The sequence below is a fragment of the Patagioenas fasciata genome, chromosome 16 (assembly GCF_037038585.1).
Source record: "Patagioenas fasciata isolate bPatFas1 chromosome 16, bPatFas1.hap1, whole genome shotgun sequence".
NCBI lineage: Eukaryota > Metazoa > Chordata > Aves > Columbiformes > Columbidae > Patagioenas > Patagioenas fasciata.
Window position 1 is genome coordinate 2,577,172 of NC_092535.1, and position 22,494 is coordinate 2,599,665.

Consider the following 22,494-nt stretch of genomic DNA (forward strand, 5'->3'; position numbering starts at 1 on the left):
AAAAGAGATGAAGCCAGTGTGGAGTTTAGCTCTTTTTCTCCAAGTACTTGAAATTACTGCTGCTTTTGGGTAGAGAGGTGTTTCCAGCTTGAGCATGTTCCCATGTCTAACTCAGCAGTAGAGCACAGAGGTGCGTGTACATTGATGTAACCGCGAGAGAGAATCTGTTGTGTTTTAATGCATGTGGCTCCCTGTGGCCCTCAAAACTGCTAAAGTCTTAGAATACAGAGAGCAGAAGGGATTGTCAAGATGAGTCTGTTCAAGTAGCTGTCTACAACTGCCTGGAAGGAGGTCGGAGCATGGAGGGTGTTGGTCTCAGTTCCCAAGTAGCAAGTGATAAGACAAGATGTTAGACAAAATGTTTTACTTTACTTTTAGAAAAAACACATAGTAGAGAAAAATAAGGGAAGAGATTGAAGAAGCTACAGCAGTCTTTTTTTTAGTAGGGGATGGGCAAGTTTAAATGTCAAGGCCATAATAATAATTAATTCAAACTGCTTAATAATTATTTTGTATCCAGATTTGCTCTTCATGCCACAAAGCCAAATATAAATTAAATTGTCTACTCCTGAAACATGGCCACTAAGACATAGTAGGCATTTTACTTGAGGAGCATTATATAACAGCCAATTATTTTGGTTAAAATGAGACAGGAACATCTCATAAGTCTCTATTTTAGTGTGCAAGAAGGCAACATCTTGGTATAGCTCACATAAGAGTGGTTTGTATCCGCCAGAATGGCTGGAAACTCACCTCAAAATGCTGCATGTTGCACTGGGGATGAATTTGTGCGGTTAGCGACGTTTTCAGAGGCACAGAAATGCTTCAGTGCCCTGGGCTTGATGGTGTGTGCTGTGAGTAAGGGGGTTTGTCAGCAAACAATGCAGCGTATTCCAGGAGAGCAGGGAAAGCAATTATCGTCCCTGGCACCCTCTGCTCAGAAAGCAGCAATATTGTGGGGCAGGGAGCTAATTGCTCCATCTGTTGCTCTGGGCCTCTTGGAGGGAGAAGAGCTTTGTCTGCCACGTTGTCTGGTGCCCGACACACGGAACGTGAAGGGTTGTCTGTCCAGACGGGCTGGCACTCGGGAGCAGGAGCGAGCAGATTCTCCTTGCAAGTATAAAGTGCAATTTTGCTGTTGTTGTGTTGGCTTTATGATAAGCTTAATGATTTTTTAGTACATCATTGCGGTAGCCAGGGCTCATACGTGTGTTATCTGTCAGGTTGAAATCGATGAGGTGCGTTGTTTTCGATCAGAACTTGGGTTGGATATGTTATTCTGCCTGTTGGTTCAGTGTGATGTTGAGCGAAGTAAAACCTTCTCTGTATGCAAACTGCCGTGCAAAAATGCATTTTGGTGTCTGCACAAATTGCTGTGGCCCAATATTACATCAACATTTGCAAAAAAAATCCGAAGTTTGTACCGACGGTCTGGTTTACTTTGTGTAAAAAATGTCTTGCCTTCCCCATGTTCAAAGTTGTCCTACAGTGTCTTTGTGTCCTTACACATATATATGATGTTCTGATATCTATATATATTAGCATTGCTTTGTAATCTTACGTTTAGGAAATGCTTAAGGATTCTGGAATGGCAATTACGAGATACTTGTGCATTAAAAATATGGCCCAAGCTGTTCGCTGGTATATATTTTTTGTTCCTGTTCACACTACAACCTAATAAGTACAAGGACCTTAATGCATCTCTCTCTAGCTCAGGTGCAGACAGAGCCTGGAGCTCCAGCTTTCACCCAGTAGATCAGCTCCACACTGCACCTCTGGCAGCTCATAGTATGGTTTTAGATAGCTTAAAATAATAAGAAAAAAAATCAAGCCTTAACACAGAGAATTTCTGATTATTCAGAGTTTGTACTAATGTTAGTTAATAGTTTTACTTGTCATCACCACCTTCCATTGATTAAAGTGCTTGTGAACATCCTGCATGTAGACTGTGGGATGTCTTGGTAGTGACTAAAACGTCACTGCCCGAGGGAAAGAGCTGGATTTGTATCATCTGAGGCATCCTCCGTAACAACACTGCATTGCCTTCTTATTTCTTTCTGGGAGCTTCTCGGTTTAATAGAAGTTGTAAAGCTTAATTTTTTCCTCTTCATAAATGGCTGCTGGCAAGGTTTGCCAGTCATTTGCAGTTATTAATACCCAAATATCATTTGCTGTCTGAATGGCTTTACCAGGGCATGGCTGTGAGCTGTGGTGACACATTCCTGGGTGTGTAACTTGGTCAGGTTCAGCTGAGGCTGTATTTATGTGGAAACATCCACAAACCACGGTGAGATGGCAGTGGTGTTTCTTTCTCAAAACACAAATGTCCTTTTGTGGCTCTGTATGTAAATATTAACATTGAACTGCTTATTAGGGTAGTTTTGTTAAGGACTGGGGTTGGAGGTAAGATCTCCTAATCCTTATGAACATGACCAAGGGATACAGGAGACAGTTCATTATTCTGTCCCTTATATGAGGAAAAAGAGCTCACAAAGGTTGAAATAGCACTTGTTATGCATACAGTAGTTTTGAAATAAAAACTGGAAGTTTTGAAGAACCTCGGAAGGATTGCACTACTTTTTATTTAGTATGGAAAACTGTACTTTTCTGGTTCCTGTCCAATCCAGGTTTAGATCACTAAAATGATGGGTTTGTCGTAAGGTGCTTGTACAGCTGCAGCTTTTAGTTGCCTTTTGCTTTTGTTGCTTACATTGTGCATACCCCCAGAATTTGAGTCAGCTCTGCATCAAATGTACGAACTCCTCAGCACCAAACCTTGATCTTTGCTGTGTTAGAGATTTAAATGACAAAGCAAGTCTGTGATTTTCTGCCGAGGAGTCAGAAATGAAAAGCACAAATGTAAAGAGCCCAGGAGGCTTCTTAGTAGTCTAACATTCTATTTATGATATTTTATTTTTGCAATATGCTGCACTTAAATCTCTCTCTTTCTCTAAATAACCATCATTGAGCCTTCCAGCCAGAGACACAATGAGGTGCTTCATTTGCGGAGACTCAGGCTGCTGGGGGTATATGCAGAGAAAGCAAAAGCAAAGCACCAACTTGGAGCTTTTGTCCCATCTGGCTGGCACAGGAGATGCAGGGAACACTTCCCTGTGTTCCCAGCTGCTCACGGGATAACCGAACTGGCCGCACTGGGAGCATCTCCCGCTGGTCTTTGCTGTTCCACAGCATCTCAGCCCCTTGGTGGTGGCAGCAGCAGCAATTCAAACAGTGAAGGCTGCATAGCTTTGTTTTCAAAATACCACTGTCAGAGGTGAAAAAAAAGCACCTTAATACAAGGAGCTGCTGTCACCAGGTCCCATTTGCTGCACCCTTGTCTGCAGCACATCTGCTGTCCCTGCAAGAGGGTGGCAGTGTCTGGGTCCTTCCCCTGAGCCACATTCACTGCACGGGCTGTGGATCAGGCCATGGTGGAAAGGGTAATTTGACTTTATTTACTTACCGAATTTTTATGTTTTGAGGTTGAGAAAAGGAAGAGTTACCTTTCTTATTTGTAAAATTAAATTTTAGAATTTACAGTTTATGCAAGTGTGCTTGGAGATGGATGCTGCTATTTTCAGCTGAAACTTAAAAACACAAAGATCAATACATGGGAGGCGTTGGGCAGTTCTCGAAGTTAAAAATAATCAAACTGGCTACAGGAGAAAAACAAACCCAGGTTTGCATTTAAGGCTGATTTTTGAGGCATTGTTAGCTGAAGTCACTAACATTGATTTGGTTTTGGAGATTCAGAGAGTTGAGAAAGAGCACTTGTCATCCTGTGCCTTGTTTTCCAGTTGCAGAAAGGCAAACTGGGATGGACGTTTTTCTCCTGCTCTCCATGCCCAGGTACATCAGTTTGGTTGAGCTGTGCAGCTGAGTGACGTGGCTGCAGCTTCGTCCTGGCACCCGCAACAGTGGCTGCAGCTTATTCTCCTTAAAAGCTTCACACAACCATGTTGCCAAGTGGTGGGGGCCTTCTTCAGGTCAGGGATTTGGCTTTGTTTAAGATGTAAAAATTCTGTACTCCTTGAAATACTGAAATAGCCTTTAAGAAAATCTATTTAAACTAAAAGCAGACAAAGCCAAAAGTTCCAGACAGTTAGGAGGTATAAACCAACCAAACAAAATAATCAATCGAAACCGAGTTTGTAGATACTGAAAAAATTCTCTCTCACATTTTCCCCTATATGAAATGAATTCCATGATCTCAATACGATTTTTATTTAAATACCCCTGAGTATTTGTGTACTTACTGACTTGCTATAGCAGAAAGATCAGTGAGGACCAAATTCTTGCGGCTGAAATCACAGGTGCCTTCCAGTAAAGCTGCATCCAGGAGGAGCTGAAGCATCCCAAGGTCCACGGGCTGGAGGAAGATTTCTGCTTCGTGTGCTTGTTTTGTTGACACCGGTTTCCCAAGAGTCAGAACTGGATCTTCTTATGTCACTTCCACAGATGAGAAGAAAAATCCGAGGCGAATAACAATCCTTAGTCTGATTTTTGGAGCTTAGCATAGAACAAACATGACTGCAACAAGCTTGCGCTCTTTTTTAAAAAACCAAACAGAATACTTAGGTGCTTGGGCATTCTATGAAGATTTCTTTCACGTGCAATAAAACATACAACCTAAGGAAGGAAGGCTGCTTGTAGAGCCTGGCTCACTGAAGAAATGCAGACATGCACAGACAGGCATACATGTGCGCACATGCATTCACAGGGACTTCAATAGTTCATTTTTATACATGAAAGTCAATGACATGTAGTAAATGTGACCTGACATGCTTTAAATAACTTTGTGATTTGGTGGCGTTCCATGTTCTAACACTGGAAAGCTTCGCTATGAAGAGATTTTGGAGAAGAGACGGTCTTGGCAGAGAGTGTAAGTGTTTGATTGGCTCGGAGAATATTGTGAACTAAGTAACAAGAGGAATTGCATAAAGACAAAGTTTCAGTTCCTGCAAAAAGCTTGGGTAATGTAAAGGTGCAGATAATCTGATATTTATTTTGAGTTTTGATTCTTTTCTGTAGTTGTAGATGTTCTCTTGATGGAAGTGCATGTGTCTAATCTGCCTATCAGCCTGTAATGAGGAACTCATTAATTTACATTTGCATCTTAGGTCGAAGAAGGAGCAGAACAGTATATAGAAATCCTATTAACAGCAATAGTGTATTTATTTTGTCGTAAACAGACACAGAATAGTAGTCAATCCTCTCTCTCAGAAAGAAAACCCTGAATGATCCTGGATCAATGACCCTGAATCCGTGGTTGTTCCTTGAAGTTCAGGATGGGGATTGAGATGGGAAACAAATATGGTGCGAGATGATATGCAGATAGGGGAGAGAGGAATTGAAAAATGGCAGAAAGGATAAATTGAATGTGCATTAATGGAGCTGTCGGTAATGGGAATCCACAGAAAACCAGGCTGGGAAACAGCAGAGGTGGTTTTCACTATTAAGGCTATGAACCTTCAGGCTACTCCCTATTAAGGGCGTGCAATAAAACACTCTAAGCTGTTTCCAGAACACATTTTGTATCAGTGGCCACAGCAATATAGTGAAACCACTGACTGCATTTTATAGAGGCCTCTGGAAGCGCGACATACTTGAAAAATATATTAGAGAAATGCTTGAAAATACTTTGGGTCTGCCCTCAGGCCACCACTATAACGTTGGGCTGCTTGCTCCTTTCCTGTATTGTTAATCTTCCCCTTTTCTGTGTACTTGGTTCCACGCCAGTCCTGCAGTATATACAGTCAAAATGCCACGGATGACAAAGGTGCTTGAAGAGCGAGGCCGTGCAGACGGGGAGCTGGGTGCAGCCCCCCCGCCAGCACCACCCTGGCTCTCTGACCAAAGATCGTTATTAAAATAAAATCTAGGAATACATTTTCCTAATTTCTGAGGGTGGCTGAAGTTGAATGTGTTTTGATGAAGCCCAACTGCATTGCACTGCCTTGTTCTTTTAAAATGCTTCGTTGAAGTAAGGAGTCATTCAATTGTCCTTGCAGGTCCGTGTTACAGACCGTTTTTCTTCTGCATCCATCCCTGGAAGTCGTTGCTGAGCTCTAAGCAAGGTTTCCCTTTTCCTCTAGGGTTGTATATTAAATTGTGTGACCAATCATAATCTATTTCCATATTTTGCTCTATGTTTCTCCTAGCAGTTGTGTTTCGAACTGTACTTAAATGAAAGGGGTACATCAATCATTTTGAAAGGAACTGGTGTTGGGTGGGAAATGGATTTGATGCCAGGTCATTATTTGACAGGTTCAGCCCTTCCTTGCTGGCCTTTTGGTCCCTGTAGATAGTATCTTAATTTTCAGTGGTTCTTACTGTGAAGATGGAGTTCCCTCAAATATTTACCAAGAGCTGGTTTTGATTTCTTCAGCTGCTTGGTTGAAATTATCCAAATCTTCCTCCTACTAGTTTGAAAGACTTAGAAATTCTAAGGACATGTAGTAGAAAAAGCGTTTTTCAGGTAGCTGACCTTTTTCAGTTCCACTTACTATAAATGTAGTTAATGCTCAGGTTTCTTTAGAGCTCACAGTGTAAAGAAATTTCAATGGCATGTTATAGCTGATTTGATGCTTTAAAAGACGTGTAAGAAAGGGAGAAATAACCGGAAGAAAACAGCTTCAAAGGCAAGTGGGTACTTGTAAAGGTGTCTCTTCTTTGCACACGTCATTGTAGGACGGTCATACTGATTTTTGATGCTCCATAGTGTTTGATTTTCTTTGCAAATGTGATAGATGGGATGTATTTTTTCCCAAGATATCTAAAATCACTTGCTCTCATTTTTAAAACTGATTTTAAGAGGTGATGTGTTGAAATATGACAAAGGTGTGTGCTACCATGAGGGCTCTCAAATGCCCTGGTACCATTGACCGTATCTTAATAATATCTCATGGTTACCTCACAGCACATTAAAGTCGTATAAATCATTTCTTCCTCCTCCGACATCAGAAATGAGATTGCTGTGCTACCTGCAGAATGTTGTGTTGGTTTGTTTCTTGGAAAATGAAAGCAGGAGCATTCGGTGGCCAGCATTTCAAATGGAGTCAGTAGCATCGTTTCAAGTAGTTCTTTTAGATTTAACAGAACTTCTGACCAAAATACAGAGGTTTAGTGTTTAGGCCAGAAATGCGAAGTAGAAAACGGCAAAAGAAAAAAACAAAAATCTTCTTGTTTGAGCTGTGCGTGTGGCTGTAAATATTTGATAAAGCTATGGCCAGCCAACAAGTAAATAGTCAGTCTGCCCATTGTGACTAATTAGGAGATATCTGAGCTTTCCGCTGACACGGTGCCTTCAAACACAACCCACTAGCAGCAGAGCAAAGAAATATTCCTTATTGACTCCTACTGGTTCATGTTTTTACCTTTATGCTGTACTGCTGCAGACAACCTTAGATGTCTGTTTGCTCAAACAGAATCTAATTGAGTTTCCTGATCTAGCGTCTACTTCTAATAATGTCAGAATAGATGGACTTAAACTTTATTACTACTCTCTCTCTATATATATGTATATATTTAAAATTAAGCAAACAATAAAAGTGGGCAGAATATCTGCATTTTATAACTGTAGCCTTTGGCAAGAGCAGTGTCCGCTTCTATGAATTCTGTTTGATATTGTTGGATCTCTTATGTGACAGCGCTGTTGAAATGAGAGTATTACTGCAGAGAATCCAGGCATGAATAACACACCGGCCTCGTGGTGTTCGGGGATGGGGAAGGTGGGCACAGCTTTGAAACCAAGGTGTTTTGCTTTGTTTTCCTTTCCCCTTCCTGGAAGACTGGGAAGAATACATTTGAATGATGGTGATTTGGTAGTTCACACAACCATCCTTGTCTGTCTTTTTTTTTTTATTCCTTTTCTCTAAAATTTTAACTTGCTAGAGGAAAATGTGGCTGGAGAAGATGTTTTTAGGTGCCTTTGAAGATGTGAAAACAGCAAATGGAATCTGCAGTGGCATAAACATCAAAGATCAGCCCAAGGAAAATCAAAGGATTTCTTGGAGTATATCGGCTTGCCCATAAACTGAAATCCCTCCACTGCTGTATGGACCCTCTGTACCAGGCATCTTACCATTGATTTTGATACCACCCAAACATAAAAAGTTGTGCAGTACTTAAATTTTTCTGTAGAATCTACATCTCCATTCTGGAGATCTACATCTCCATTCTAAAACAATAGTTTTGCCAAACCAGGCTAAACTTTCTTGTATTACCCTAATCCCGGCAAGCAAATTCGCTCCCCTGTTCCCCATTGGTTGGGTACAGGATTCACAGACTACCCGACACTTCCCGCATGTCCTGCCTCAGTTTACGTCTCTCGCTGCTCCAGTTCTAACGACCCTTCCCTTACTTATTTCCATTTAAGATCTGGTTTCCTGGCACTCTTACCTCCCCTCCCAACCTAACTTTGAACCACAAGAATCGATTTGCATTCAGCAATTAGTGGAAAGAGGCTTCGTTTTACATTCAAGGTCTGATAGCTAGGTGTTCCTCAGTCTTTGTCAGGTTTCAGATTTACAGTTGCAAAGCCAACATTTCCTCCTTCAATGGCTCCTTACAATTAGGACACCTGGGTTTGATAACAAACACCTGGGGCTGTGTGTCTGCTGCGCATCACCAGTGACACTGGACACGAAGGACCTCAAGGGCTTTTGGCATCTGGACCTGGGAAGTCCTGCTGAACCCCTGCCTTGAACTTCAGCAAAGCTCATGCCAGAGCAAGACATCTGAAAGGAAATCTCAGTGGCTTGAACTTCACATACTTTCCGTTGAAATTTTTGTTTCTCTCAATAAATTTTCAATTGCTCTAGGCTCTGCCGGTTTCTCAAGTTTTTGTGCACCACATAGGCGGCATTGGGGGATGTTGTTGTTCAACTGGTAAGAGTGAGAAGGAACAGCTTTGATGACTTGACAGTAAAATACCAGTTTAATAGCTGTACCCTGTAAAACTGTGCTGCTGACTCTAGCGTAGTGTCCCTGCCAGTTTGGCCTACAGAGGCAACGTGCAGTGCAATCTCTTTTATTTCTTCTATAAATTAGAAAATTCGTCGTGTTTCCCTACACACACCTTGCCCAAAAGCATCTCAGTCCATTTACCACCTCCTCTTTGGCATTAGTGGAATTAGGAAGGTGTGATAAATGGAAAACGTTGTTTGTTTCCATTCTGTTCTTTCAATCATCCAAGATCCCTCCATTAGAGTGTATTCCTTTGTTGGGCATTCATGCCAGTGCTAGAAACTTGTTGGATGCTTGATCTAGTTACCTTTCTCACCGCCTGACCTGAAAACCTTATTTTCTTTTCCCAGTCTCACCCCAAAATGTTTTCTCTTGTCCTCTGAGGATTTTATTGCTTTCAAAGGTTGCTGTTCATTGCTGGGTTCCTCCTTTTATTCTCCTCGTTCTTGAATTAGCCTGAGACATGCTTTTACAAATGAACTATTATCTACATAAATAGTGACTATCCCTGTTAATGCTCACAACACCGCTAATTCTGGGACTTCTCAGGGAAAATAGGCAGTTCATTCAAGTACTGGTTCAAAGAATGCCCAACAGATCACAAACCCTAAAGTAATACAAGAATGACATGTAGAATTGCTGAAAGATCAAACTCACTGTCCTGTATGGCAAAGTAAACCATCTGAGCTCTTCAAAGAGTTCCTTTTATATCCCCCATGCTGACTGCAGGGCTTTGAACAAAAATCTCTCTTAAAAAGTGTTTCGCAAGATTACATTTTTTTACTGTTGTGTGTTTAAAAAAGGAAGATGTGTATTGTGTGTTTCAGGAAGAGAGGGGTAGAATTAGGAAGGACGCTGGTATTTTAAGTGCAAAACTCATTATATGCCATTCAAGGGGTGCCATGGTTAAACCTCATGGCTCGAAGATCCTCAGCCTTACACCTGTATCGGTGGAAAACATTTGGAAACTCAACTATGCAAGAGAGTCCAGGGCTCGTAGAGTGCACAAAAGCTGGGTGATTTTTCAGTGGCTCCACAGTCCCTGTAATACAGTTTTGTAATTAGTCTACAGTATGGGATGCTCAGAAATACAGGTGGTTACAAAGCTGCTGCTTCTTTTTCACTGATTATATCCCGCATGCCGAAGTGGATCATCAGTATTTTAGCCACCACCAACTATGGGGGCTGAAGCTTTACTGTTCTTGCTGCTTTCCTGATATTCTAGAAAAGCAACAGCCCCTTCTGACTTATTCAGTGTTGTGGGACTGCCTTTCTTCATCCTTAGTTAAATATGCTAATAAGATATGAAATTAATTCAAATCTTATTTCTGTGCTGTGTTATCTGGGCAGACTCGCCCTTGGAATGTGTCCCTTATTCCATACCTTAAAACCTAAAGTAGCCAAACTGAACTCAGGTTCAGGAGACTGAGAAGGAAGGAAGAAAATAAACCCAGTGAAAAGCCCCAAAAGCAAAGAACTCAGCACCCAACAGCTGCATTTCTGTGCTATCAGAGGATCATTTCAGGCTTTATTGTACTAATTTAGCAAGGCAATCTAGAGGGACAATGCTGTTTTTAAGAGTCTCAGATGGCTGCAGAATAAAGCATTAGAAGGACACTGAAAACACTCACTAATAGTTTTTACTCCCTTCATCCTGTTGATTGCTTCTTGTACTTCACATTTTTTCAAAAAAAACCCCAAAACTATGTATCTATTCCACCTAATAGTATGCACCTTATATATAATAACAAAATGGAGGTGAATGCATCTATATCTTGCTTGCAATTTTTAACTTTGTAAGACTTCTTTTAATACATTCTAAGTCACCGAATAGCCCCTGTGACTTCACCACGCTCTGTACACACGTTATTGCATAAACCTTAGCTGGATTCTCTGGGTACCACTTGGAGATAAACATTAGGCAATAAAGCATATACTGTGATTGGTATTAAGCAGAGTGCTGAGTGTTTAATAGCTTTGTGATTCTCTGGGTTTGCTTCAAAAAACAAACTACAATCAGAGTCTTTTCTCTTGCAGCTTTGCACCAGAGCTCTAATGTTAATGGAATTAATCTGGATTTGCAGGCATGCAGGAAATCTGAAAAAATCAAGCTATTGTCATATATTTTGACAAATCAAACCATTATACATTTTGATGGGGTTTTTTTCCCTTTCGATTCATTCAAGATTTATGTTCTTAATTTCCCTCTGCTCCCATCCCTGGAATATGTCTCTAACATTTTGTTTTCTGATTACTCCACTGTAATGCATTCCTAGACTAGCACAAATACCCACGTACAGTTTTGTCTCAGTGGGGACTTGATGAGAGCTGTACAGACGATAGTTTTGCCTGTCATCAAAGATGAGATGCCTGTCTGTGTATTTTTGGTTGGATGAAATATAATTGCTCTTCCGGTTGGCATTGATAAATGGTGTTGGCTGGAGTGCGTTGTTCTGATTGCTTCAGTGAATGACGTGTAGCATGTGCTGATTTTTGACTCTGAAACAAACAGTGGAAGAAAGTAGATTATTCACCTCTTGCAAGGACATGAGAATTAGACACCCTAAAAATATGGGAGCAAATAAAGGTCTTGTGCTCCTTGGTGTTCAGTGATGAAGCTTCATAAAATTCTTAGATTAACAAGAAACAAGCTTGATTCATGCTCCCAGGACAGGATGTGTGCTTATTTTTGATGCTATATATTAGAGAAAGAAATGAAGCTAAGATACCATGTACAATACCCCAAGAACTTTTGAGATGAATCAGATCTATTCATAATGCTTTTTTTTGGTTTTTTTGGGTTTTTTTAATGGAAAACTGACATATCTCAGCACAGATGTAATTGCTGTTTCAGAATTAGAATTGGGATGTACTAAATGTCTTTGGTTACATTTTGGCCCAAGTTCTGCTTCGTTTGAATAAACAAATTCGGAAGGGTTTTTGGGTAAGTGGTTGAAAGGTGGAGTTCAGAATTACCTTGCCATTTCCAAGAAGAAATATATTGCAAGCTCCCTCTCTTTCTGCCTGCAACGTTGGAAACATCGAACCCTTTCTGTTGTGGCTCTGCAGTAGACATACCTGCCTCCATTGGGCAACATCTGGGCAGAAAGTTAAAAAACCCAAGTATATAATGTAGGCATTTGTAAACACTTAGAGGGAAGAAGAATGTAGGATGATACCCAAAATATAGCTATGAATAGCTGAATGGAAATTTAGGAAGATAAAAAGCAAACTAATTCTATTAAACCTCAGTCTTGGGAAATGTATTAGGATTAGTAGCCTCTTTGCCTGGGGCAGTTAAGCTTAGAGTGGAAACTGAAGTGCCAGATCATTTCCTACAGTGTGCTTTACAAAGGCAGAGGAGATTCTCTTAATGATCTGTTGTCCTGAGGCATTTCTAAGTTAAACTTCTTCGCTCATGTAAACATAAAGCTTTGAAAAAGACGAATATTTATATTTTAGTGTGTCCTTTTCTGATATTTGTTGATATCCAAGGTCTAATAGCAATGTAAGTATTTGTGTTGGCAGGTTAGGGAGGATATGGCATCAAAACTTGTTCCTTCATGAATAGTGATTGTGCTTATGAAGCTCTTATATGGAAACCTGACGGATGTGACATAGAATTTGAGCCATGGGTGATGGCAGGTGTGTAGGTGAATCACACACTTGAACTTGTTCCGTTTATAGCGGGTTTTGAGTTAAAAGTCTTTGGGGATCAGCTGGCCAGAAAAACTTCTGAGGAAAAGCTACATTGGAAAGTAAATGTGTTGTCACATGTGGTTTGAGGACTTCCAATCATGTTGTGATTGATCTCATTGATACCTTTTCCAAGAAATTCCATCCTTAGGCTTATCCCTTCTGGTACTACTTACGCTATTGATCACACATTGCAAGTCAATCACAGGTCAGCAGCTACTAATTTGCAAATGTCCCTGCAGTCCCCAGAACCCCTGAAACTTTAATTAGTAAACCTGAGTCCCTTCAGCTTAATTGCAACAGAGAAATGTAATAACCAAGGCATTGTCCAGGGACCATGAGAAAGCAGCCAAGTCAGAGAGCCAGCAAACCCTTCCTTCTATGACTGTGTGCGTGTATTCTTGAAGGCCACTTTGATTAAATAATTTTGCATGTGTTGCTTTGTAACCCTGAGATTTTTTGTTTGATCATGTTTCTGACGTAACGATCTCGGTACTGTCTGCATAGTGTGTATCTGGGCTACAGAGCTTTCTATGACCTTGGGAGAAAAGCGAGAACTTTAGAGCCATTTTTGGTTTACTTGCTCTATGCATTCCAGCACGTGCCTCTTTTATATTGTTTAGTCTGTAGCAAATGTGCGTACAAGTTCCTATAATTTGGATGCAAAGCAGCTTGTGAAAGTAGATAGAAATAAATGTGTTCAGTTTGCATTCAAACGCAAAAGGAAATTATTCAAGACAAATGCCACACTACAAATTGCATACAAGCAAACCGATGCATTCTTGTTCAGTAAGGGAGATTTCAGTGCTTTTGTAACATTGCCTGGCATAGCAGGGCTATTACACAGCTCCTAACCACCCACCCCGAGCCCTCATTCTGTGAGCCTGAGCATGTAATTGAAAAAGCCACAAGTACATTGAAGAGCCACCTGTTTCCTCTTAGGATTACATAAGGATGTAAATATCTCACTTCAGAAAAATCTGAGGAACACACGCAAGTATTTGCTGATTCACGAACAGTTTATCTCCAAGGTTACCTAACCTGAGCAGCAGTCGTATTAAAACACAGGGTAAAACATTTGGTAAGCAGCGTGGAACCCTCAGAAACTTGACATTGTCTCTCAGTTTGGAGCGTATCTGTGCCTCATCTCCAACAAAGACATTTCCTTCCTCAGATTTTCCTGTCCTCCTCGTCCTTATCGTGTATGAAAATCTATAAGGATTGAAGACACCTTAAGGGCACATTCCAGTCTGAAGAGGGGTCAATGGAGGCTGCTGGAAACAATCAACTTTCATTTCTTCTTGAGCAGGCCAAAACAAAATAGTCGCCCTCTGAACGGGGGGCAAAGTGTGTTTTCAGTGTCAGCAGTTGAAAACTTGAAGAAAGCAGCTATTTTAAAAGGAGGAGTTTGAGGACTATTTTATGCACCAGATCAGTGCTAAAGGGCAAACTTGCATTTTCGACAAATGGGACCATTATACTTTTTGAATGGCACTTCTGAGAAGTGCCTTTTTAAAAGCTTCTGTTATAACCATTTGAGATTTTAAATAGGTCAATATGAACACACCGTGTATGATTATCAGCTGACAAAAGCTTTGCCTGCTATGGACGAAATAACAACTCAATATGAAGTTCAGGCTTTTGCATGTCATGCTCACTTAGGGCTATGGATGAGTAGCAGGGTGAAGATATCTTAGTATTTTCCAGTACAGTTATTTAAACATTCGGGGGTCAGGAAGTGGGGAGGAAAACATGGAAGAGAATTTTTATCATACTCCTTATTCCAATAATGAAATTTGTTCTTCAGAACATTAGCCTCTGACTACATAACCTCCATTTATGTCTCCGTATGTATAATGATGTATAACTAATTCAGTGAGTTTCTTAAAATTTCTTTTGAAGCATTAGGCATAAAACAAGACAAAAAAAGATAGTTACAGACTTCTTTTCAAATATGTTAAACCTTACAGGGGTCTGTTCAAAGCATAGACATCAAGTTTTTTAGTTCCTTTTGCAACAAACCGGGCATATTGTAGGCAAAATACCCAGGCCTGCCTTTTTTAGAGTGTAGGTTGTTTCAGAAAGATGAACCCAATTTGAAATAAAAAATGGCTTTGAAATTGGCTCCATCTTTTTGAAACACCGCTGAGCAATGCATTTGATCTGTGTCACAATCAAGTTATTAATTAGCGATGTGTTTCGTTTTGGAACTGGCATTCAGAAGCCTATAGCTTTCAAACTTAATTCAGGATATACCGCTCCTTCTCCTTCCCACTTTCTAAAGTGGTGACAAATGTCCGGGCACCACGAGCAGAACAACCTCCCCATGTGTCCGGGCTCTGAGCAGTGGGGTGGAAGCTCCACTTCTCACGTTCCCACCCTTCCCAATTAGCAGACCAGGATTAAGTGTCAAGGCTGACTTTTTATCACAGTGAAGTGTGAGATTGGAAATGCCAAAAATGTATTCTTATGTAACGGCTGGTATTTCAGCTGATGAGCTAAGTAAGACTGATTTATGGTTATTTCTACCTGGGTATTAATTTCTGCTTATAATAGAAGCACCAGACATGTGCTGTCCATTGCTGCTGAATGCAGCTTTATTTCATGTCTCAAAGCCAGCTAGGAAGTTGGATTTGTCACATCTTGGATAGGAGGATTATCTTCACAAGAATATTAACCCTGCAGCTGAACATTTCCGGTTCTTAGATTCTGCTTCTTGTTTCTTCATACATTACTTATTTTCTGGTGGAGAGACTGTATATTTACATTATAGTGTGCCTTTTTTTCTTTCCCCTTTGATACCATTGCCTGCATTTTGTGGAGATGTCCTCAAGTTACTTTTAAAACTACCCGTTCAAAGCATATCCCAGAAGGGAATGCAATTCAACAGGAGAAACCAGCCCAATATTTAATGAGTTTATTCAGTGTCATTTGCAGCATATCTGGAGTTTCAGCGGCTGCACTGCTATGGATGCACAGTCCACACATCCTAAAGCCAGGCTGGTATGAGTAAGTAGGTAAGCTGACAAGCGTGTTGCTTTCCACTCTTATTCCTGGAGATGAAAATCTCCTTCCTCTAGGAAGGAACAGAAAACTTATTAAGAAAGGTTCTCTCCTATCAGCTCTGTGTTTGCTTTGACAGTACGGTACACGATGGGAGGAAATTCTTCCTTGCTTTGAATTATCACCAAAGACTGTTGCAGGGTCAGGGCTTCCTTTTCATGCCACTTTGCTTTAAATATAAATGGATTAAGCAATAACATTAATTGAAATGTTTTATGCAGGGGCATGTCAAAGAGGATTTCACACATAACACCAATACTGCTTGTATCTCATCTGACACAATGACCTCTTCGGTTTGCAGGGTTGGAGCTTTATCTTTTGGTACTAGGAAGTTTCTAGTTTTGTTAGTCTTAGGCCTAAAGGACCTGAAGCCTTTCATGTTGATGGTTTGGAGGAATTGAGCTCAGTGGTAGAGCCTGCCCAGTGAAGAGGGGATTGCTTTGCTTTCTGTTCTCAAGCTGCCGCATTGGGGGTCTCAGCTGGGTGCTTTTACCTCCGCTGAGACAGCCTGGACGTGGGTAAGTTCTTCAAACTGATTCTGAATTTATTCCAATCGTCTGCAAGCCTTGTTGCAGTAATACTTCTGACAAAGATTGAAGTTACAAACTTGAACTTGCTGTGAGTGGGTATAGAAATCTCCTTATACTACTCCCTGTATAATAAATTAACTTTTCTTTTGGTGTACTTCTGTAGCAGTTGCTATGGAAGTACATAAAGAGATTAGCACTGTATGGGTAATCTGTAACTTAGAAACTGTTCTCAGGATTTTTCAGTCTCCTTCATTAACTGTTACATGACCAGTTGGATTCCTATGAAATACACGCTGCTGGAATCATCTTTACCCCACCCAGGCAGTGTAATTGTTGTATTCAGAACTACGTCCAGCAAAACTGAAACAATAGTACAGTGATTTTTTTTTTCAGTTTTAAGCTTGATTCCAGGTGCAAATATATTCCATCTTCATCTTAATACACATTTACTTAAACTGATAATCACATCATAGTGAGAAAGTAGCACCTTTTTTGTGCAGTTGGTACATGTTGTATTTGCCCTTGCGTGTGCACGCCTGAAGTCATCCCAGGCACTATTTGTAGGGCAGATCACAAATTAAAATCCCAAAACTTGTTCTACTATGGAAAAAAAGTGTTCTGCAATTCATCATCCCATGAAGCAGATACACATAGTGCGTTGCTTCCTATTTCACCTAAAAGCCTATTTGGTTTCTTAGGTTACAGCATAAAGTTATTCTACATTTTACTGATTTCTGCTACTTTGTCTTCCTGTAATTTCTGCATAAAATAATTCCCTTTGGCTGATTGATTCGGGAGTTTCACTGTCGCATTTGAGGCATGACATTTGAAAACGCGTATTAATGGACTTTAAATGTGTTGCTGTAAGTTTTAGTGTGATTTTTTCCATGTCGAGGTGGAGCGCTAACGCTTCTATGGGTATGATCTAGTGCCCCTAGAAACAATCTTTTAAAGTTCAGTAATACTCACGGCTACATTCCCCTTGTAATAGCATCACTAAAAGAAAAGCAACGTGCTTTCTACAGGCCGGCCTTCTCTGCAATAGCTTTTGCAAAAGACAAAAGCAGTGCCAGAGCAGATGAATAGCTCGAATGCAGTAAAAATCCAGCTGCAATGGTGTGGAACACCAGGGCTGTATTTCTGCTGGGACTTTCTTGTCCAGTCTGTCCCTCTGCTGCTGTGAATTCCATGTCTTGCTCTCACATTCATGCAGGCAAGTGAGAGAGTGCAGTCAGCAGCTTAATCGCCTTCCTGAACTGTTCGTATTGTAAAATGGATAGTTCTCTTAAAGCTGATTTAACGGATATTTGTTAAAAATCCAAATTGGGAAGTGTAAGTATTGATTTGAAATCACCATATTACTGTGTATCTGCATTTAACAGAACTCACATTCACGCTGTTAATTGGTATTTCGCTGCTAGTAAGGTCAGGTGTTTGAGTTTTAAAATTAAAGGTTGTACTCACCAAGGTGCTGTTTGCAAGTTGAACTTTGGTTGTAATGTCCCTGCTCATAAAACACGGGAACTGTTCTCCTACTGCACTGTTCATAATAAAATCCTCCTCCTAGAGTTTTAACTTTGGAGTGTGTGGTTTTTCAGATTTGAGGAACTGAAGCAAAGCTCACCTTGTGCAAACGGAAGGAGCATCGGTCAGCTCCTGTTGTTATAACACGTGCCTCTCAATGGAGACAGCAAGATCCTGATTCCAGGTGCTGCACTGGTTTCGATGTGTGCAGCAAACCAAAAATGATGTGAGCCCATGTCCCACACTGAAAACAGAAGGTTGATAATTAAAAATAGCTCTTGTTTTTCTTGCAAGCAGGGCAGGAAACACTTTTAGCAAAGAATAAATGCAGACCAGCAAAATGACATTTGCATGGTCTCTTCACCACCACTGTGCTTTAAGCTCTTCAATGGCAATACAAGTTAGGAGTGGGAGTTATATGCTGTGCTTGTGTTTATAAGTGGTGACAAATTACTCATCATATCAACAATTAGCAAACAGCTCACCTGATAAAAAGTGATGTAGTCAGACGGCTTCTGCAGGCTGTCACTTGCTCAAGGACAAATGATGTGCTTTATAGGACAGATGCTGGCTTCAGCCAGAGTAATTAGAGAAAATGTAGATGAGAGCTGTATGTCTGATGGAGTTACCCTCCACTGTTGCTCTCAGAGGGCTCTCTTGAAAATTGGATCTGTAATGGATATTATGCAGATTTAAAAGAAAAATTGAAACATGCGACTTTTTTATCTGCTTTTGATGTTACATTCAGCTGCTTTCATCTCAGAGGATAAAAGTAATTGAACAATAATCCCAAAGAGAGTCAAATATACAAATCAATAAACTGCTCTCACAGGAGAATTTATTTTGATGAGTATGCTGGTACCTAACGCTTCCCCAAGCTGTTAGGTTTCCATTAGGTGGTCTTGTAATCTTTAATACAGGTAGCGCTGTCTAGATTGGAGAGCACAGACAATGAATAGAGCAGATATGTTCTCTGGACAGCACTAAACACGAACAGCTTTTTACCTCCTTTGATTGACATCCTAAGTCTTAATTGAGTGCTGAGAGCCAATTACTGTCTTTTTACTTGTGTCTTCTTTTGGTAAGTATAATGAAAGCCAAGGGCTTGTGCTTCTGTTAGATGTAGTAGTGATGTAACCAGTGCTTAGGCAAGGGTCCTCTGTTGAGCTTTTACTATCTTGGCTGTGATGTGCAGAGGAATTTTTGGTCCTTTGTGTTCCTCTTCTTTGCAGTGTTTCCAGTGATCTCGAATCTTATACTATTTTTTTTTTTAAAACCAATGTCATACGCACTCACTAACGAACATTTTGGTGGTCCCCCTGACCTTTGTGTGAGGTGCTGTGATAGGCACACAGAGAAAAGCAATGCATGTTGCAGGTTCTTAAAGTCTAAATATGAGACCAAATTAAACGTTGCTCTCTTGTACACAGCTTTGACTGGGTTTGGCTACACAGGGAGTTTGCCTTGCAATATAGATTAAGTCCCTTTCCACAACCCAGAGTGTGATGCAAAGAGGAAACAGCAGCAAGGGTTGAGGTGGAGCAGGTGGCACCATCTATTGCCGGAATCTTTCGGTGGTCCTTTGTAAGGACTGTCTCTGTAGGGCTTCTCAAACTTTGTCATTTTGGCTGAAAATCTTAAAGGTAAGCAAACCCCAAGCATGGTGAGTACTTCAGAAATCTTCAACCATTTCCAGGAAGGAGACTAAAGGACGTAGGCTTTGCTCATGCTTATTTATTCAGTTTTTAAGCTTAAGTCTACTTCTTTTGGAGGGAGCAATTGGTGTAACTCAAAGGGTAACATTTCCCTCTGCAGTGTGTATGGGGTGTGTTGTTGGCTTCTTTTTCTTCTGTAAGCATGAGAACTCTCCACAATCTGTGTGATTGAATTACATAAAATGCAAAAATTATAGTCCACGTGTATGCAGTAAAGAGGTCACAGATGGCAACAGCTAAATTTTCAAAAGACTTCAGTTGCTCCAAGTTGCTCTTGACCTGTCCACAGTTAAATTTGATATTAGAAGTGAAAGGATATCTAATCCTCTAGGGAAAATGGTTTCCCTGCTGTGCCGAGTCAGTCTGGAGGAGAAATCTGCTGGACTCGAACTTAGAGCCGATGAGATGTGTTAGCAGAACCGAAATGGGAAAGTGGGTTTAGAGAGCAATTGAGAGGAGAGATTGGGAAAGCAGATGGTTGTGTAGGACAGCTGGACATGAGCGCAGGTGAGGGAGCTGGGATGTCTCTTGAGGATGAAGGAGGAACATGTGAGCAAGATCTGAGACTGAGACCCAGTGGTTGACAAGGGGTGAGGAACCCAGGTTGATGAGGAGCTGCAGTCTGTGAATGAGTGGTCTGGGATAGGTCTGCAACTCAGGCTGGACTAAGAAGTCTCAGGAGCAGATGTAGCTGAGGACTTGGAGAATGCAATAAGTGCTAGAGTGGAGAAAAGGCTGGGACGAGGTAGGCAGAAGAAACAGTGAAAGTGGAGGGTATGGAGCAAAGAAGAGTGAAGGAGAACAACAACAGGTGGTCGACAGAAAATGTTCTCAAACATAACCAAAGTTCAGTCTTGTGATTTCTTTTGCTACCCACTGGTAGCTGAAGAATAAATGTCTGCAATCTACTGCTATCTGCTGGTCAGACCGCTAGATAGTTCTCTGCATTGGCAGGGTGTGTTGACACTTGCATCTGTTTTGGATTGAGTTAAAGGTGTTTTGTGTGCTTGGGGAAGGCAGCGTTTCTGTGGGAAAAAATACTATTTCAATATAGTGATCCATAGGCAAGAGGCACAAAGATGCTTGGGTGCTGTGATGGTCAGGCCTGAACACATGTGGTTTTAGCCTTGAGGGAGGTTTGGGCTGCCGTAAGACACCAGGGTATTGAAGGAGTTTGCGGGGCTCTTTTTGAGCCCCCAGATACCACAGACACTCAAAATCTCTAGTCCTTGGGCGCAGTACATAGGCACAAACCATACAAAATTCACATTGTCCATGCAGCCTTAATTCTAACTGGACCCAACTCTTGATTGCTTCACTTTGTAGCTGTGATGATCTTGGATTTGAAGTTTCACAGGAGATTTTCTGAAGATGAAGAGGGAAGAGAAAGTGGTTGTATCTGTAAATCTTGAGAGAGTAGAGCTGAACGGATGCCAGTTGGAGATCCCTGATGTTTCTAATCTTCTGCTTCTCGAGATAAATTACAACCATCTAGGAAGCGAATGCTAACACACCTCCGGTAGGAATATTGTTATTATAACAGCAAAGCAGTAACTATTTTTCTCTGCCCTTCTATCTTGGCCTCTGCTCTGAACAGAAGGAAATCATTAACAGCTGGAGGACAACCAAGCATCAAACTGACTTTTTCAGCACTTGTTCTAGGTAGGAATATTAAAGCAAAATTAAATTAGGAACACAGTATTTTCTTTACATAAATTCAAAGGTGTATTAAAAGGAACAAAAAGTGTGTCTCACCGTAAGTGCTCACAACTTGCAGACCTCTGGTGCCAAGTTGTGACAGCTGATATTGGAATGTTTCAGTGACATATTAACAGATCTTTTCTTAGAAACTCTTAGCTTTCCTTAACACACTTTCAGCAAATGGATTTCCAATAAGCATCTGCCTTCTTTCTCCTTTTTCCATTTCCAAATAAACTCTTTCAGGGCACAGTGGTGCATTTGTGTGGAAATGGCTTTGCAGAGAAATTGAAAGGCAGGATCTGGATCAGTTCCCTGCATGAGCTTTGCAATATCCCCAAAAAGTGTCCTGATCTGTATTTGGCGCCCAGAGCATTGCTTAAGCTAGTGAGGGGAAAACTAATCTCTCGCGCTTTCATTGGCAGCGCTGTCTCATAGACTGATCCTAATGGGGTGGAAATGAGCTCAGCTGCCTAATTCTGTTAAAAACATAGGCTTTTTTTTCACACATGAATGCTCGTCTGCTTCCTTCTAGCTTTGTTGTTATAGCCATGGCAGCAAAGGATCAAACCATAGTTGCTGAAAACAAAACACTCTGCTTTTTTCCACTTCACTTCTTATTTTGTTTTAAATTTGCAGTAAGAAATGGCCAGTGCAAGAGACATATCACCCAGAAAAAAACCCCACAACATACTAAAGCTTGAGGATCTTAATGTGGAAAAATGAGACTTTCTCTAACTTTTAGGGCATGATTAACTAACTTGCTCATTAGCAATGTAATCTTAAGTAGTACTGTAAACTTCGTTTCACTGTATTTCACAGCCCAAACCTGGGAGCAGTGCAGCTCCTCAACCAGATGTGGCTCTTTGCCATCCACCTTCTCTTCAGCTGGGATCCATGTGCATGGAGACCTTCAGACCAAGATCTTCCATGGGCTTTCTCAGTTTTGTCTTGTGTGTAGTAACACAGCTCGTTGGTCATGGGGAATCTGATTTCCTATCTAGTGAAAATCAGCTCCCTGGTACTACCTGTGAGAGACAAAGCAAGCAAGCTGTAAATCTACCTCTACGTTACCATGTGCCTGTAAATGAGGAAATGACCATTTTTCCTCATCTAGATGGTCCATAGTTATGCCTATACCTTTAGGTCCATTAGGATTGACCTTCTTGTGCTCATTAAAACCAGGGCTCAGATTTTTAGTTCCAAGATAATATCTCAGTATAGGGAAGCTTAGAAATTGAACGCAAACATGCTTTGCAAGAACATATGTCTTTATTATGTTGTTAATCTTTTCCTCCCTC

General features: G+C 40.9%; 1 protein-coding gene and 1 long non-coding RNA gene across 11 annotated transcripts in view; one reads left to right on the forward strand and one right to left on the reverse strand.

The window, feature by feature from the left end:
• PTPRT (protein tyrosine phosphatase receptor type T) overlaps nt 1–22,494 on the forward strand; it is a 382,611-nt gene that overhangs the window by 201,141 nt on the left and 158,976 nt on the right. The window lies entirely within an intron of this gene.
• Nucleotides 9,889–21,308, reverse strand: LOC139829214 (uncharacterized). Its single transcript, XR_011741601.1, has 4 exons — nt 21,251–21,308; nt 18,266–18,450; nt 17,881–18,024; nt 9,889–11,466 (listed from the first exon to the last, which is right to left on the reverse strand). It is a non-coding gene; the product is annotated as an uncharacterized lncRNA (long non-coding RNA).